This window comes from Aethalodelphis obliquidens, unplaced genomic scaffold (genome assembly GCF_003676395.1).
Source record: "Aethalodelphis obliquidens isolate GAN/ISIS:26980383/991018 unplaced genomic scaffold, ASM367639v1 scaffold34, whole genome shotgun sequence".
NCBI classification, from domain to species: Eukaryota; Metazoa; Chordata; class Mammalia; order Artiodactyla; family Delphinidae; genus Aethalodelphis; species Aethalodelphis obliquidens.
Window position 1 is genome coordinate 19,845,760 of NW_020837978.1, and position 17,678 is coordinate 19,863,437.

At 41.9% G+C, this 17,678-nt stretch overlaps 1 protein-coding gene and 1 non-coding gene across 8 annotated transcripts in view; both read right to left on the reverse strand.

Moving 5' to 3' along the window:
- Nucleotides 1–17,678, reverse strand: part of RIPOR2 (RHO family interacting cell polarization regulator 2) — a 211,109-nt gene that overhangs the window by 67,171 nt on the left and 126,260 nt on the right. Inside the window, exon 1 of one of the 7 annotated variants that reach the window (XM_027128514.1) lies at nucleotides 10,012–10,943. The exons of the other annotated variants lie outside the window; for them this stretch is intronic. The gene's annotated coding sequence lies outside the window, so the exon portion shown is untranslated. Of the gene's footprint in view, nucleotides 1–10,011; nucleotides 10,944–17,678 lie in introns of those variants that run through there. 7 annotated transcript variants of the gene reach the window in all.
- LOC113631877 (U6 spliceosomal RNA) lies at nucleotides 3,250–3,356 on the reverse strand. The gene has a single exon (XR_003437592.1). It is a non-coding gene; the product is annotated as a U6 spliceosomal RNA (small nuclear RNA).

The window sequence follows — 17,678 nt, forward strand, 5'->3', positions numbered from 1 at the left end:
ATCAACCAGCTCAACCAGAGGGATCTTGCCTTGTGAACCACAAAACATCCAACTATTTTTTGTTGTTGCACTTCTATTTTATCTATTTTTTGTTTTCAAAGCTTGGTTTTTATTTTATTTTATTTTTTGATCTTTTAAAATAAATTTTTATTGTAGTATAGTTGATTTACAATGCTGTGTTAGTTTCTGCTATACGACAAAGTGAATCAGTTATACATATACATATATCCACTCTTTTTTAGATTCTTTTCCCATACAGGTCATTACAGAGTATTGAATAGAGTTCCCTGCGCTATACAGTAGGTTCTTATTAGTTATCTATTTTATATATAGTAGTGTTTACATGTCAATCCCAATCTCCCAATTCATCCCTCCCCCCTTTCCCTCTTGGTAACTATAAGTTTGTTTTCTACATCTGTAACTCTATTTCTGACAAAACTTCCAATTATTAATGGGAATTAACATACTCAGGGGCTCAGTGTATTATAATTATCTCCCTGAATGTTTCGTCTCTTTAATAAGCTACAAACTTCTTGAGTGTAGGTACCACCTGTCTGTACCAACTTCTTTCATGCTCACTACAGGGTAGAATAGAAAAGCATTGTCTCTGGAGCCAGGCTAACCCCAGGGTTCACCCAAGTTCTCTCTGAGCTCCAATTTTTCTTGTCAATAAAGTGAGTACAATAAGACCTAAGTCACCAATGTTATTGCAAGGAGAAAATGAGAAAACATATGTAAAAATCTTAGTGTGGAGTAATGGTCTTTTCTACTAACTAGAATGTGCCCTTTGAAGCTATATCTGGCTTTTATCCATCAAATAGAATGCACTAATTATAAAAGCATACATACTTTACACGTGAAGAGATATACAGAAATAAAGTAATTTGACATGACTGCTCTCCTCTTTCTTCCTCTTTTATTCCCCCTCTAAGCAATGACAGCAGAGAACTGTGAAGCTATTTTAAGGGTCTGGCTGAACCATTTGAAGAGTAAAGAAGAAACGTTAATTGCACATCTACTCACTGGGACAGTCAGTTGTAGGAACTTCTCGATAACTGACACCATTTCAGCCTGAGGAAAATGAAAACTCTATTTCTTCTTCCATTCTGGTGGATCAAATAAATGCAGGGGGAAGCAGCTGGCCTCACGATAATTAGAAGAGAAATGACTCAGGACATAAAACTCGCTTAAATGTCAAGAGGGGTTAAATGGATTTTGACTAATGTTATAACTCATTTTAAAATGCAAAGTCTAGAACACTCGGAGACCCTCATTTGGTGCAAACTAGACATCAAAACAAGACCAACTGTTTCCTGGTTTGAAGGAAAAAGCATTTTGCACTTATTACCTAATTTTTTTTTAAACCTATTCAAAACCATGTACATCAAAAGGGAAAATTTCTTGGAAACGTGGTCCTCATAGACAGCTTGGCTGGTCCTGCTGAGAAAAACATACACCCACCACAAATCCTCATTATTTGATCATCAGATTCAAAAACAACACTCCAACATAGAAGAAAATGGTCCCATGCCTGGTGTTATCGACTCCTTCAGGCTTTTCTTGCATGTAGCCTGTTTACCCTAGAGCTTGGCAACTCATTTCTAGCTAATGGTGATTGTGGCTTCTTTACTTCAAAACAGCAACAAAATGACACTGACATCTTCTATTGTTATTTGACTTTACTGAAATTACCATTTTTATAAGCTCATAGTTTTAATCATTTTCACTAGAATGGAGCTACAACTTTGGACATCTTAAAGAGAAAAAAAATCCTTAGGTCCTGGAAGGATGTACCCAACAGTGTGCTGGGAAGCATAATCAGGCACCATGTACCTTGCCCAGCATGGGTGACCAACACTGGTATTCATCTGCGGGCATGAGAGTCAGGTAGAAAATGGAATTGAACCTTATAATTAAGCTACATGGTACAGTTCATCTCAGAGAAAGGAGAAGAAATTATCCTAAAGCTTTTCAGATATGGCCTACATAATCAAACAAATAGATTCTTCTTATGGTCAATTAATTTATTTCTGGCCATCCGAGCAATTAAATTGAATTGATGGAGGACTGACAATTTTATGTGATGGCAAATATAGCTAAAGATACAGACTCAATTATGGTAATGTCATTTGATCACAGCCTTTGTTTGCACTAGGAGGTTACAGTTAAGCCCTTGCTTAGGTAAAGCAATGGACTTAAAACTAAGGCAGTCTTTTCAAAGTCAAGTTACACTTGTCATTTTATTCCTGTTGTTATGACAACACTTTTAAAAGCAGCACTTCAAACGCTTAGCATTCAGGCATCTTATTATAGACTTGAATATAATATATGAGGGTATAAAGTGCAGCTCGTAGGGGTTTTAAAGGGGCCAAGGGACACAGGGTTAGAACACCTGGATGCCTTCTCAGCTTTGGCCCCTGGAGCTCCTTAACTTGGCTTTTTCTACTAAAAAAAACAGAAGAAGAAGTGAGGGCTCATCCAGAGGAGGGAAGATGAAAGGATTTATGTGGGAAGATATGCATTATTATTCACAGTCTCTGTTCTGATTCTCTTGATTACAGCCTGCGTCACGCAGTTTTTAGAAGTCTGTAAATGACGGCGTGTGCCGATCACCTTCGGGTGCTTATTGTTAGCTACTGGAATGATTCACTTATGTAAGTGTAACTTTATAGAAAGACTTCTCATAACGCAGACTGATTATGAAAATTAATAATCGATATTGGGAGCCTGGGATTGACACATATACATTATTGGTACTATGTATAAAATAGACAACTGATGGGAACACACCGTATTGCACAGGGAACTCTACCTAATGCACTGTGGCAACCTAAATAGGAGGGAGTCCAAAAGGGAGGGGATATCTGTATGTGTATGGCTGATTCATTCAGTTGTGCAGTGGAGGCTAACACAACGTTGTAACCATACGCCAATAAAAATTAATTTTAAAAATCGATAACGGGATAGTGGTATTGGAGTGAATCTGCTACATGAAGCAATGACCTGTTGTGTTTGCACTACAGTCTGATAAAAGCACAAAAATGTCTGTTAAATCTTATGTTGTAAGTTTTTCAACTGAAGTATAGTTGATTTATTAAAATCTTGTGTTCGTTTCAGGTGTACAGCAACGTGATTCAATTATACATATTTTTTTCAGATTATTTTCCGTTATGTTATTACAAGATATTGAGTATAGTTCCCTGTGTTATACAGTAAATCTTTATTGCTTATCTATTTTATGTATAATAGAAAAATACAGAACGCTTCACAAATTTGCATGTGATCCTTGCACGGGGGCCGTGCTAATCTTCTCAGTCTTGTTCCAATTTTAGTATATGTGTTGCCGAAGTGAGCACTAATTTTTTGTTGTTGTTTTTTAAGCAACATACAAATAAAAAAATGTTTTTATTAAGGAAATGAGCTAGTTGAAGGCTGGCACTTTCCAATCATTATGTACTAATAGGGGGACATTTATCTGTCTTGTTAATTCTCTCTGCCTTCAAGTAAATTTCTCTGATAATTTTACCTTGGTCTCCTTAGACCTGTGGCGTTCTGTCTGAAGTCACGTGAATTATTACCAAACGAAGTAGAGGTGATAAAAAAAGGAGGATGCAAACGATAACATTTCAGAAAAACTCAGTGTCAGAAAGTTACTCTGTGGTTCGAATAGAATAAGACTGTGTATGAACGTGCCATCACATGCCAGCAGTTTCAAAGCTGAGTGGTTTCCCAGGGGCCTGTACACGTGTTCTCTGAATGGTAATTTTAGCAAATTAAACTGCTATAATAGGGATAGTGGTTTCATTACTGGTCCTTGCTGCTGCATACCAAGAAGGTGGTCATATTAACAACATCTGCTGAGTTATTTTTGTTTGCCAAAATCAAATAATTTATAACCAGAATGCAAAGCAGTTAGGTATAGCGATGTGCACATACCTAGATTATCAACAAAGCAGAATTATGTTCCTTTTTATGGTATACCAAGGGCGTAAAATAATTTCTTACTATCCCTTGCTCTGTCCAGAGGATTTGAAGCTGTAGAAACAGGAATGAAGCAAAAAGTCTATTTAATCCTTAGCTTAAAGTACAATTTAGTGCAAAGAAAGAACAAATGTTTATGGATCCCACACCGGACCCATCAACATATGGCAAATTCCCAACAGCAAAGACAAAAGAATACATTACGGGCTTATTTGTACACATGTGAAATGCCATATTACTTGGATTCTGAGCCCAAAGGCACTGTCAGGATGCTTCCCCTCTCAGATGCCCACATAACTCCTAAAATCACACCAAGCTCCCACTCAGCTAGCAAATTAACTTCTGCTCTTAGCTGTCTGTGCCCCTTTGCCCATTCATGCCCTTAGCCAATCTACCTAGAGGGGAGTCAGATCCATTTTGATAAAGCAGGAAAAAGAGGGGTTGGAAGACTTTTCCCAAGACAACCTGTCTCCCCTACCACACCGCTCCATCACCTGACTCTCACCAGTTTCAACCCTGTTCTAGGCCATTCCCTGTGCATTCACTCCATCCTCTGGGTCACAGTAGAATTGTTTGAAGGGATACTTTCTATCTTCTGGGACTCAAGTCTCACTCTGAAATGCTTGGCTTTCTTTTGGCTCTGTGTTTTAAATTCTGTCTCTGGTTCACTAGTGAGAAAGTGGTTTTTATCCATTTTCTTGCGTCCTTAGCCACTGTCTCCACCACCCCACCCATCTGGTCAGCCTGGGCGAAGTTATAAAAAGTAGAGTGAGAGCGAGTGATTCTTTGGTCAGCCTGGGAGAAATAGAGCAGGTAACAGGCTTTCTCTGGACAGATCTTCTCAGGGCTTCAGACTCCCTACTCATCAAATCATTTATTCATGGGAAAAAAGGGAGGAGAAAGGACAAGAGACTCAAAAGACATACCATCTTGATGCAATGTGTGGACCCTGTTTTAATCATGATGACAAACCTAATGAAAAAAGTCTCTTTTTTTTTTGTTTTGTTTTGTGGTACGCGGGCCTCTCACTGCTGTGGCCTCTCCCGTTGCAGAGCACAGGCTCCAGACGCGCAGGCTCAGCGGCCATGGCTCACGGGCCCAGCCGCTCCGCGGCATGAGGAATCTTCCTGGACCGGGGCACGAACCCGTGTCCCCTGCATCGGCAGGCAGACTCTCAACCACTGCGCCACCAGGGAAGCCCGAAAAAAGTCATTTTTGAGACACTTGGGACATTTTAATATGGATTAGATATTAGACGATACTAAGGAAATACGCTCATTTTGTTAGGTGCAAAATGGAATTAGGATCATGCAGGAAAATGTCCACACTTTTGAGATGCCCATGGAAGCTTGTAGGAGTGAAATGACATACGGTCTAGATTTGCTTTAAGATGCTTTAATAACAACAATAACAAAAGGGATGGATGAAGCAAGTGTGGAAAATTCTTGACAATCATTCTACTCGGTGATGGGTTTTTAGGAATTTGTTATCCCATTTTCTTTATTTACATGCATATTTGAACATTTTAATTTATTGGATGTCTACTGGCCCAGTGCTGATATAAGAAGGCAATCCCAAATAGTGTACGGGTGTCAGGGCCCGCATCTAGCATGAAGCAAGCAAGTATAGTGTTGGAGACAGTAATTCTTAACCTTCACCCGCTTTGTGGAGCACTTTAGAACTCAGTGAAGGTAAGAATGGGAGATGCAGGATGAAAGCAATACATGATAATCCCTGTCCTCCTCGAATCTCGGTGCGGGTAAAGATGAGGTCATAGAGAAGGGAAATTTGTCTATTTTCTCTAGAAGGAGAGGGAGATTTGGTTTAGCCTTTTTCCTTGGTGAGTCGACCCAATCCCACTTGGAAGCAAACAAGAAGCCTATCATTTGACCACATTGGTGGTCAAATTAACTGGCTTTAAGAAGTTCCAGATCCACCTAATTTTCCATTCCTCCCAGACCAACATCTGTGTAAACACAGAAACCCCCAAACTGGGACCATCTCTCTTAGACATGGAGCAGATTAACAGGGAAAGGAACTGTGTGGTCAGGGGGCCTCAGATTTTGCCTCCGTCCTCTGGCTTGTAGGAAGAAGCTCGTGGGAATATCCTGAGGCTTTCATCATGGACAAGGGCACTGAGGGGTCTAAGGCCGTCATGACTTGAGAAACAAACGCATACTGTGAACAAACTGGCAACACTGAGCTTAGTAGCATTAGTCATGCAAACATGAAAAGATGAAATAATCTGTGTAGGGAAGTTAGGTGTTCAAGCCAATTGACAGAGGCCTTATCCACCATATGGAGCACCCGAAGAATTTAGTACCTCATGCTAAATTTAGAAGACTTTGGAACAGGTGACCCTTTGGGGAATAAAAATAAACAGAGTGGTGCATCTTTTGGTGGCCACACAGCTGTCTGTAGTATCACCTAATGAGGAGACTCATAATAACATTTCATGTTTGCAGATTGCTCCTTTCCAAATGTTTTGACATCTATATCCTGACAGCAACCCTGTAAATTAGGTGGGACAATTACCATGATTCCTAGGTAAGGAAATTGACCTGTAGACAACTGTTCCAACAAGGCTGTTGGCAGAACCAGAACTAGCATTGGAGTTTCTGCCACCCACATGTGGCCTTGCTTCTACTCATCTCTATTTTCCTTTAGCTGAGAAAGCAGAATTCCTTCTCTAGTTTTCTTTGCCTGTTTTTTCTTTTCTTTTTTTTAAAATTTGGGGGCGCTGCGTGGCTTGCAGGATCTTAGTTTCCCGACCAGCGACTGAACCCACACCCTTGGCAGTGAGAGCGCAGAGTCCTAACCACTGGACCGCCAGGGAATTCCCTTCTTTGCCTGCTTCTTAATGTGACTTTCCTTCAATTGGAGTGGAGGGTCACCAGTACTCAGAATGCCCTGTGGCCCCGAAGACGTCATTAATCAGGTCTGATCAGGTGCTCGGAGGGTTCAGGAACAATTGATCTTTGTCTCACTGTCACTCTCCTTGCTTTTTATTTTCTTATTCCATAACCTTTCCCCACAATGAGATGCTCATTGTAACATAGTATAACATAGTATAACAATAATAACAGCATTTTAGATTCAACAAAAATAAATGGGTAATCCTTGCTATTCAGGAGTAATGCCTTGTACCTTAAACTCTTGTGGCTAAATCCAGAAAGTTCAGTTTTGACTAAACCCAGAACTGAATTATTGGGTTTATTTGAAGATATTTACCACATTAAAATAAATATTTAACCTATATCTCAGCCTCCGCACCTTCCTATTGATATAACTATCAATAACATCTAGAAAGAGCCTAATATAATTTAGAGAGTCTCAAACCTGGCTGCGTATTAGAAGTTCCTGGAGAGCTTTTTAAAAATGTGATTGTTGGGCTTCCCTGGTGGCGCAGTGGTTGAGAATCCGCCTGCCGATGCAGGGGACACGGGTTCGTGCCCTGGTCCGGGAAGATCCCACATGCCGCAGAGCGGCTGGGCCCGTGAGCCATGGCCGCTGAGCCTGCACGTCCGGAGCCTGTCCCCCGCAACGGGAGAGGCCACAACGGTAAGAGGCCCGTGTACCGCAAAAAAAAAAAAAAAAAAAAAGTGATTGTCTGAGCCTCATCCCCAGAGACTTTGTTTTAATTGATCTGGGGTGGAGCCTTGCCAGAGATACTTAAAACAATCTTCCCAGGGTTTAATTTTTCTCTGCGCACACAGTATACCATAATCTTGGTCACATCTGCCTTCCATTCTTTCAATATGTAAAAAATTGAGTCACGATTAATGTTCTTTAGTCACTTGCTTCCAACTCCACTACAAGAAATATTTGAAAAAGGCATTGTAGTCTTTACCAGAAACACAGGACAAAATTGTCTCTCTTATTTAGTGGCAAAAAGGAATGGCTCTGAGAAGCTTAGGATTTAAAAGAAAAAACTTTTCCACTGTTGTGAAGACTCAAAAGTAACTGCCTATCAGGACTGGAACTCATGGTCCTCTAATCTTCTGCTTTCCAATTGTGCGCTGACAAGGCAAGTGAGCCTTGCGTCTCAGGGCTGCTGAGACCAAAGAAGTCACCCTGCCTGGGTTTGTGGCCCGGCAGTACCACTTTATACTGTATAGCCTTGATGGGCTGCTTAACCTCTCCAGACCTTAATTGCCTCATCTGTAAAATTGGGAAAAGAACCAAACTCATAGTTTCCTGTGAAAATTAAATAGGTTACTGAATTAAAGTGCTTAGAACAGTGAATAGCATTCGCTATTCTTATCGTTAGGATGATGAGGATGTATTATCAAGTTGTCTCCAGTTTAAGGAGGTCTGGATGGAGACTTCCTGTGCATCTCCCAGAGGAGAAATCTTTCAAAGGAGGTTGATTTCCTGAGCTTTATAATTTACCTAGGATCTCATTTATAGTACTGTGCATTCTCAGGTGTCTTGAAAGTCGAAGTAGCTGAGCTAGGGTTCAATTGGAGAGACTATATAATATCTGCAGAGGGGGTAAAAAAAGCGTTGATTCTTCCTAAATAAAAAAATGCAGTTGGCATTAAATATGGCACAATATCCTAGGATATTTTACCACCAAGCAGGCATTTTTAAGAGTTGATTTTCTACGGTATGATTTGTGAGCTTTTCAGTGGACGCCCTCCGGACAACCAGCTGCTCTGAACATTTTCTTTTCTGAAGGGTGTCATTCACACTGTGTGTTTCTCAAACCTCATCCCAAGACTTCGGAATTGAAAGTACAGAGAACATTAAATGTGGGTGCTGAGTACAATCCAGTGGGATGAGCAGAATGTGGAATGTGAACTGGGCAATGTCTTTAAAAAAATGACATGCATTCACGTAAGAATGTATTTTGATCCCTAGGAGGGACAAATTTTTCTCTGTACCAAAAATACACCATTTGGCAGGATGGGTTTATTGTTTCCGAGTCAGCAGTGTGGGTGTTCCAGCCCCAAGAGCAGATGCCCTCCAACTGTTCGGCTTGGGGTATTCAGGGTAAAGAGAAAAAGGGGGCAACAGTATGGACAGGTGGCTGGACACAGCCAGCCACTGCACCCCCTACCCTCCTGCCGCCTTCCAGAGCTGGATTTCAGACCACGCTGTGTGCCACAATTAATATTCTCAGCAGGGAAGGGCAGTATCAAATGTATCAGTTATGTTTCTGTTAGCACTTCCAGAGTCAAGGAAAATGGTTTAAGTGGGAGCATTTGTCTTAGTGAATGAGAATACACTTCAACTTAACACGTGTGTATATATGTTACGTATTTCCTGAGAGTCAGCTCAGAGGTAATGTCATGCCATCACAGCTCTAATTAATAGAGGGTCTTAAGTTAGACAGAATCTTAGAGATTGCTACAGTCAGCGTCTTTGTACACAACAGAGAGGAGCAGCAAGTAAGAGCAAGGGAGCAGCAGGATCCGGAAGCTTAAACACACACGTGCACACACAGACACCTCAAGTTGTGTGGTGTGTGGTTAGACCATCAGTCTGCAGTCACACAATTGGTGTGAATTTCCTCTTTGGAACAATGACCTCTGCTCAGTTTCCTCTTCTCTAAAATGGGGCTCATAATATTGACATCGTTAAGTTATTGTGAGGATTAAGGGACATCGAGCCTGTAAAGTGTAACGCCAGGCACAGAGTATACACTCAGTAAAACAGATGCCTGCGACCACCACCACCATCATCATCAACATCAAGGTCAAGGATATAAAGACAAATGGCCTCACCTAAGCAATGAAAGTTTTATGTTTTTATGCTCTTCATTTTGCTAATCAGGTTGGTCTCGCTGAAACCTAAGATCTCAAGTGCTGAATTCCGGCACTGCAATAAGATTATCATGAAGTTGCAACTCAATTGTCTGAGCCGGGCTCCCCTGTGAGAACATGTAGGCAGGGAGGAGTCACCCTCAACTCCTTCTGGTAACCTTGCCTGAAGACAAAAACCTGATTATGGCATGTAACTTTGCCTTAGAAAAGTTGAATCTCTCTTTTTTTTGTCCAAAACAGAGCAATTGAAGGCCAACTATACCTATTTCTTTTTCTCTTCATGAAGTTTCCTTTGATTGCTCCTTTTGGATCTTTAGGAGAACCTGATGGAGGGATAAGAAAATAAGAGTGAAGGTCGACGTGCAAAGTGTCGACTTTTGAACTTCACTGCAATGCTCTGGTTTAACGAGCTCAAATTAACCTCCTCTGTGTCAGTTCCCACATAAGACATTTCTTTTATAATTCATTGCTGGGGTAATTGGCCCTCCGAGGAACTGCTGTATTTTGCATGTCCATCTTCCTGATAGCAGTAACTTCAGTGATAACCGAGTATGTATCCGTTTTGGTCTGGCTACGACGAAGCTCAGAGCAAAACTTGCTGCTTAATTGTAGCATAAACATTAATTTTTTAAAGTTAGAATACTGACTTTCTGAGCTCCTTCTTTTGATACTTATTCTCTTTTTTAATTGTGTATTATTGTAAACTGTCTAAAATGTTTGAAAAGTTATGGAGAATGATTTTTTTAATAAACTTTAACCAAGTCTTGTTCTTCTCCCAATTACCATAGATGAATTCCAAGAGGCTTTAACAGCTATCTATTGCTTGACAAAAATCACAAGGATATTTCCATCTGTGTCCACTCATCGTCCCATAATTTGTTGCAGCTGTTTGTTTCGGTTTTAGTTTTTGGAAGCCACTGGATCCCAGAGGTTCCAGACAATGAGGAAACTACCAATCATTATTATAAATCCCCCATAAATCTTGATAAATGAAATAATCATCATTCCCATTGAATTATTCCCATAAAAGAAATTTTACTCAGGCTAACATAGGGCCCATGAAGATAATTTCTCTTGCACTGATTTGAAAAATGGGCACTTCTGCAAAAGATCAAACAGGAGTTAAGGGCTTCCCTGATGGCGCAGTGGTTGAGAGTCCGCCTGCAGATGCAGGGGACGCGGGTTCGTGCCCCGGTCCGGGAGGATCCCACGTGCCGCAGAGCGGCTGGGCCCGTGAGCCATGGCCACTGAGCCTGCGCGTCCGGAGCCTGTGCTCTGCAACGGGAGAGGCCGCAGTGGTGAGAGGCCTGCGTACCGCAAAAAAAAAAGAAAAAATACTTCTATTTAACAAACCAATGCAATTTTGCACATCACGCACACTGGTTACCGCTTTAAGTCTTTTCTGAGAGAGGGACAGAACGGTGAACCATGCATGGATTAACCAGCTCTGACACTATTCATTTCCTTCAACTGCAGGTAATTATCCTGTATAATTCTCCTATGCATAAATTAAACTGCATGAATTAACAATGATCTTGTTTTCCTACATTCAGTAATTAAGACAAAATTGAACAAGGGACACTTTACATGTGGGTATGGATTAGACAATAATCCTTCTAAAAGGGAAGGAATGACTCCTTTTTTCTCCCAAGTTTGCTTTTTCTCCATTCCCCCCCCGCCTTTTGTGGGGTTTTCAGATCGGAGGCATTGCGAAGGACAGTTGTTTGCATGAGGAAGGAGAAGGCTTGCCACTGACACACATCACTTATCAGGACGCATTGTCTACTCAGTGGAAAAGTGTCTGTTTCCCTGTGATAGGGTACCTCTCAGCACAGGCACACTGCTTACTTAGCGGGACTAATGAACCTTTTGGCTGGATGATGTGAAAAAGCTTCTCAGTGATTACAGTAAAGTCCTGAAGTGTCTCATTAATGCCTTGATATCAACTAAGACTCTCGACCTGAAAACTGCATGGACCATCTGAGTACTGAGTGACTAAGCCAAGTGACCTGGCAACCATAATCCAGCTCAGTTCTGTGCGAGAACTCGGGATTCTGGAACATGCTACTAACCGGCAGTTATAGGAACTCTGAATCTGGGGTCTTTGTATATTTACATCCACAGCTACAGCCCAGACTGATACCAGGCGGCCCAGATTTAAAACTGTACTCTGTCTTTACTAATTTTGCTGAACCTCAGTTCTCTCATCTATAAAGTACAGATGATAATAGTAATTACCTTGGGGCCACTGAGAGAATTCAGTGAATGAATACATGTGCCTGGCACATTGGAAATGCTATTAAATGACAGCTATTATTATTAATATTATTATATAAAACATTTTATTTCGATTCGATGTTTCACTACAGAAAAGGGGCTTTATGTCAACATGCGATATGAGATACATGTGGACACATATGTAATTCAGAAATTGGGTTTATTTTTAAAAATTGCAATGGCTTCAGACTTCCCTGTGCCTTCATTCAGTATCACATAATTTACTTAAGGGGAGAAGATGCAAGGAACATCTTTTTTTTTTTTTTTTGCGGTACGCGGGCCTCTCACTGTTGTGGCCTCTCCCGTTGCGGAGCACAAGCTCCGGACGCGCAGCTCAGCGGCCATGGCTCACGGGCCCAGCCGCTCCGTGGCATGTGGGATCCTCCCGGACCGGGGCACGAACCCGCGGCCCCTGCATCGGCAGGTGGACTCTCAACCACTGCACCACCAGGGAAGCCCAGGAACATCTTTTTTGCACGCAGAATCTACATGCAAGGTCTACCTGCACTTATTTCCCCCCAGTTAGACTGTAAAGGAGTGAGACTCATTCCTTAAATGAAAACTACACATTCTTTCAATTTTTTTTTTCAGTACCTCTAGCTTGATAACTGTATATTCACATATTTGAAAGCACCTTGAGTTAATGTAGCCCCTTAGCCTCTTCTTGCTTTGGCTGTTTTCTTCCATCAGCCATTTTGCAATACTCAGAGCCAAAAAAAATTACATCTGGAAAATATATTAATGTGAAGAAACACACTTTGAGGATCTAAAAAAATAATAATAAATAACCCTTAAAAAAGAAACAGCACATGCCATTTCTATCCTATTTTCGGCCAAAGGCCATTTGACAAAATTCAAAGGGCAAAAGCTTTTTTAGGGATGTCATGGGAGCCTGCAAAGGGAGCAGTTCCTGACCTTTCTTATGTCATTATCGGGGCAGGTTTCCACTTGCAAAATACAGTGTCAAACTGACATCATTAGTCAGGTAGTAAGAGAAAATAGTCATGCTTCGGGCTCTCAATGAATTGGGCTTCAAATAGGCCATATTTTGGTGACTGAAGATGGTGGGCAGGCAGAACAAATCACCCCTCCCTCTCTCCAGCTTAACATTGATTTTGCTACAAAGGCCAGTTGAATGGATATTCTGGGGTGGCAGACGCCAAATGGGAGTGAGAACAGCTCAGCACTAACCCAGCCTCTTAGACATACTGGCACCGTGATTTTGGACAAGACTTTTGTTTTGTTTCCTAATTGGTGAAACCAGGGACATTAACGTTCGTCCTGCATACATCATGGGGTTCTCTGGTTGAGATGGGATAATGGATGTGATGAAAGTTGTTGAAGACTGCAAAAACCCGCAGAAATATAAGGTACTATGACTTAGACCAATGTATTATTATGTACCATTTCTGAGGGGACCTTGAACTTGAACTTCAGGAGCAGTAAACCTTGGGTATCAAGGAAGGAGGCATGTGCAAAAAAGAAGTGGTAGAAAAAGAAAGAAGAGCAGTCAGCCTGCTGGGGAGGAGGGCTAACACACTTCATTGTGTGTTAGTCCGGCTGTGTTTCATCTCTTTTTCTCCATCTCCTAAGTGGGTCCCAAATTTGACGACACTCCCCAAAGTAAAGATTTGCAGCGCATCTACCTGCCACACTGAGGCAATTCTACTTTCAAAAGAAGTTACCAGGCGTCTTGCTTATTCACACGTTGAATTAGCCAGTTTGAAATTCTTTCTCAATGCTACCAATTCCCCTTTTCCTAAATCCTCCCCCAATAAACCAACCAACAAACTGCTTCTGACACATATTTTAAGAATGAGTTTCTTAGGCCAATATTCTACAGCAAGAGAACGTGGGCTTTAGATTTGGTTATTCTGCTACTGACAACTGTCACACTATTTACCTCACAGTGAAGAAATCTGATAGGAATAACACAAGATTGTGGTTTTAACTGACTTTTTTTCTGCATCCGACAGCATGGACCAATCCGGTTATTTATTGCTGCGTGACAGATCATCCCCAAATTCAGTGGCCTAAAACAACAAGAGTGAGTCAGGCGTTGGGAAGGGCTCTGCTGGACAGTCTGGCTCAAGGTCTACCATGCAGTCAGATGGTGGCTGGACATGGAGCAGTAGGGACCAGAGAAGCTGGGTACTGGCCAGGCATCTCTCTCTCTCCTTGTGGCCAGGCCTCTCCATGTGGCTGGTTAGTTTGGGCTTCCTCACAGCATGGCAGCCTCAGGATAGTCAGATAGCTTACGTGGTGGCTGAAAGCTTCAAGAGCTAATAAGAAGCTGAGTTATCTTTTGTGATCTAGCCTTAGATGTCACATTCCCTATTAGTCCAGAGAGTCAGGTTTTTGAGCGGAGAAACAAAGGCCTCATTTCTCAATGGGAAGAGTATCAAAGTCACTGTGTAGGAAGGCCTGTAGGGTGGAAGATACTGTTGAGGCCACCTTTGGAAAATATAGTCTGCCATATAGACTGACTATAAAGTTGAGATAAGTTGTAGAATGTCAATAATTATCCCTGATACTGATACTTACATACAATCTCTCCTTACTACCACCCTGCCAGCGATAGCTAATAGATCAGATAGTAACTTCTAGTTTGGTAAAACAGGCAACTATTCTGATGCCTTCTCTTCCCCTCCCCCTTGTGCCTTAATGACTTAATAATTCTTGTTAAACTTCCTAAAAATCTCAGGCATCCGATTCTGTTCTGCCACATTTACATGCCTCCGTCCCTCAGGGCACTGTGCATATACACCTGTGGCTCCCCGGGCTCCCCATGTGCTCCCACGACAGCTGCACTGGATAGGAGTGATTGGCATTCAGCGTCATTCCAACCCCATCTTGGTGCCTTCTGGTACCAAAGCCCAGAAGCTGAAAACATTTTTGAGGATCCCCTGCAGCTCCGATTACGCACATGATGCAGGGGGTCTCCACCAGGGGTACTTGCCACAAGATCTGATGGGGAGGCTGTGGGTATTGGTTTCCTACGGCTGTTTTAACAAATTACTACAAATTTAGTGGCATAAGGTGACACACAACTACTAGCTTACAGTTCAGGAGGTCAGAAGTCTGAAATGGGTCTCACAGATGTGTTCCCGTCTGGAGATTCCAGGGGAGAATCCACTTCCTTGCTTTTTCTAGCTTCTAGAGGTCACCCACATTTCTTCTCTTGGTGCCTCTTGCTCCACCTTCAAAGTCAGCAATGTTGCATCTCTCTGACCCTTCTTGCATAGTCATATGACCATAGCTGGGACAGGTTCTCTGCTTCTAAGGACTGATGAAATTAGCCTGGGCCCACCTGGAGAATCCAGGACGATCCTAAGGTGCTTGACTTTATCATATTTGCAAAGTTCCTTTTGCCATGTAAGGTAATCTCTTCATTCACAGGTTTCAGGGATTAGGATATCTTTTGGGAGGGGGTGACGACACATTATTTTGCCTGCTATGCTATACTTCTGCCTTTTCTGTTGTCACCACTGGCAACCACCTTCATGGACTGTCTGGCTTTTCTGTGGTGCCTTCCTGGCTGGCTGTTTCCTGATGGTGGCAGTGGCAGCCTCATTCTGGAGACAGTAGCTTCCTAAATCAGCAGGCAGCATCTTGATTATTGATCAGGCAGTGACTCCATTACAACACGACTTTCAAAGTTGTTACAGAAAGCTCGACCTAGGGTGTGTTTCCCTGGCCTTCCTGACCTGACAATTCCATAAGTCATTTTATGTCCTTTCTGCTGAGTGGATTCTGAACCCCGATGCATGTTCTCAGTGCTATATCCCTGTGTGTGTCTATCTCTCTCTTTTCTAAGCTCCACATATTTCTGAACCATCACCAAGACAACACTAAATTATATTACAATTTCGGAAGATACGGATCATTTCAAAGTGGCTAAAATGCTGCTAAATAACTTTATAAATGAAAAGTACGGCACTGCTGTTCAAGGGTTACCTGGTAGTTATACAGGAATCTTCATTTAGGGAAGTTAACCTTGAACCTCCATATTTCAGCGGGGTCACATTAATTAGAAGGTAGACTGTTACAGTTAAGGCCAAGACCAAGTCACTCCGGGCCTTCATATATAGCAAAAGGTAGGGAAAGCAAATGCTGTACTGGGAATAACCTCTCAGGAGTTGCACTAGCTCCAGGAAACTGTCACTTTGGATTTATTCCCCCTATTATGGGAAGGAAAAACCGTGTGCCCTTTGTGTTCATCTGTATTACTTTTGTATTTGTGAGGTACCCTCCCCCCCACCCCGCTCTTGCCTCTCTTCCAAAAGTCCTCCCAGAAAACAAAGACAGAAGGGGACCAGCTTGAAGAGAATGGAGTCATTGTTCCTTCAGTTCCTTCCTGAACAATTTGTTTGAGAAGGAATAGATCACTTCCAGTGCTAGAGGTGGAAGCCACAGCATTAAACCCCAAAGACAAGTGACTTTATTATACAAGAGTTACAGGACATTGTTCTGTACACAGGTTGTTTTGTGGGACGGGCATCGCCAGCCTCGTTTTAGCAACATCACCATTATTTAATAGCCTTATTTCATAATCGTGCCCATCTGACCTTTACCAGGCACACCGCCTCACTATCCTGAACTTTCCTACCTTCAGTCTTGATCTTAAATCTAGGTCACAGGCAACGAATTCACATTTGATGCCTATGATTTGCTAGGCAGCACGCAAGCCCTGAGGATCCAGGAAGGAACAAAATAGACCCTCTGTGCCCTCAGGGAGCTCACCGTCTTCCTAGTCTTATCTGGTGAGTCTTCCCTTTTCCCTTCCATTTATCTGTAATCTTACCATAGGCACGGATGAAATCTTCACTGGCTACTTCAATCACAGCCTTCCTCTCCTTCCTCTGACCTCTCACAGCCCATTTCTAGGGTGACCAAACCGGAATCCTTCTGAGTGAAAGGGGTGCTATTAATAACTATGCTGCAACAACAGATGTACACAGGGCAAACCAAGACATGTGTGGCCAGCACTCTGTCCAACACAGTTGGGCTCTTCCTCCTTCCCTACCAGACTGTGCACTTCCTAGAAGGTGTAATCAGTATCTTACACTTTCATATTGAATAAAAAATCTAACTTTGGCCAGATCCCAGTACTCCCTTAAATTACAAAACACTGAGGACTTGGACTTCTAATGCACCTCAGAAATAAAAATACTTGTTAATCATTTTATTATATTTTTGAATGCTAAATGGTGTGAAAAACATTCCCTTTGTCTAAGACTCTGCCCTCCTTGGTCTGGCAGAGAGCTCGTTTTGATCTTATGAAATACAACATAGAAATATTGCACCTCATTTGCTTTCACTGTTGAAAAGAAATCTAATTTTCTTTTTTAATTAGTGTGATAGACATGTGAAAACATTCATCTCCTCCACGCAGTGCTCATCAGTGTCATGTAAACCTTGCACACTAGACAATAAGTCAGAGTGGCTTCTTTTCTTGATGGTGTCCAGGGAGGGCACCCCAGCATTGGGCCATGTGTAAAATGATCTTTTCTACATAGCCGGCCACATTCTGAGAAAAACATCTATTATTATTTGGGAATACTTCCAACTAAGGTGGGATTAGTGTACAGTGACCAAAAAACAAAACCAAAACAAAACGAAAAACCCAACAATAACAAACCTTGGCCATTC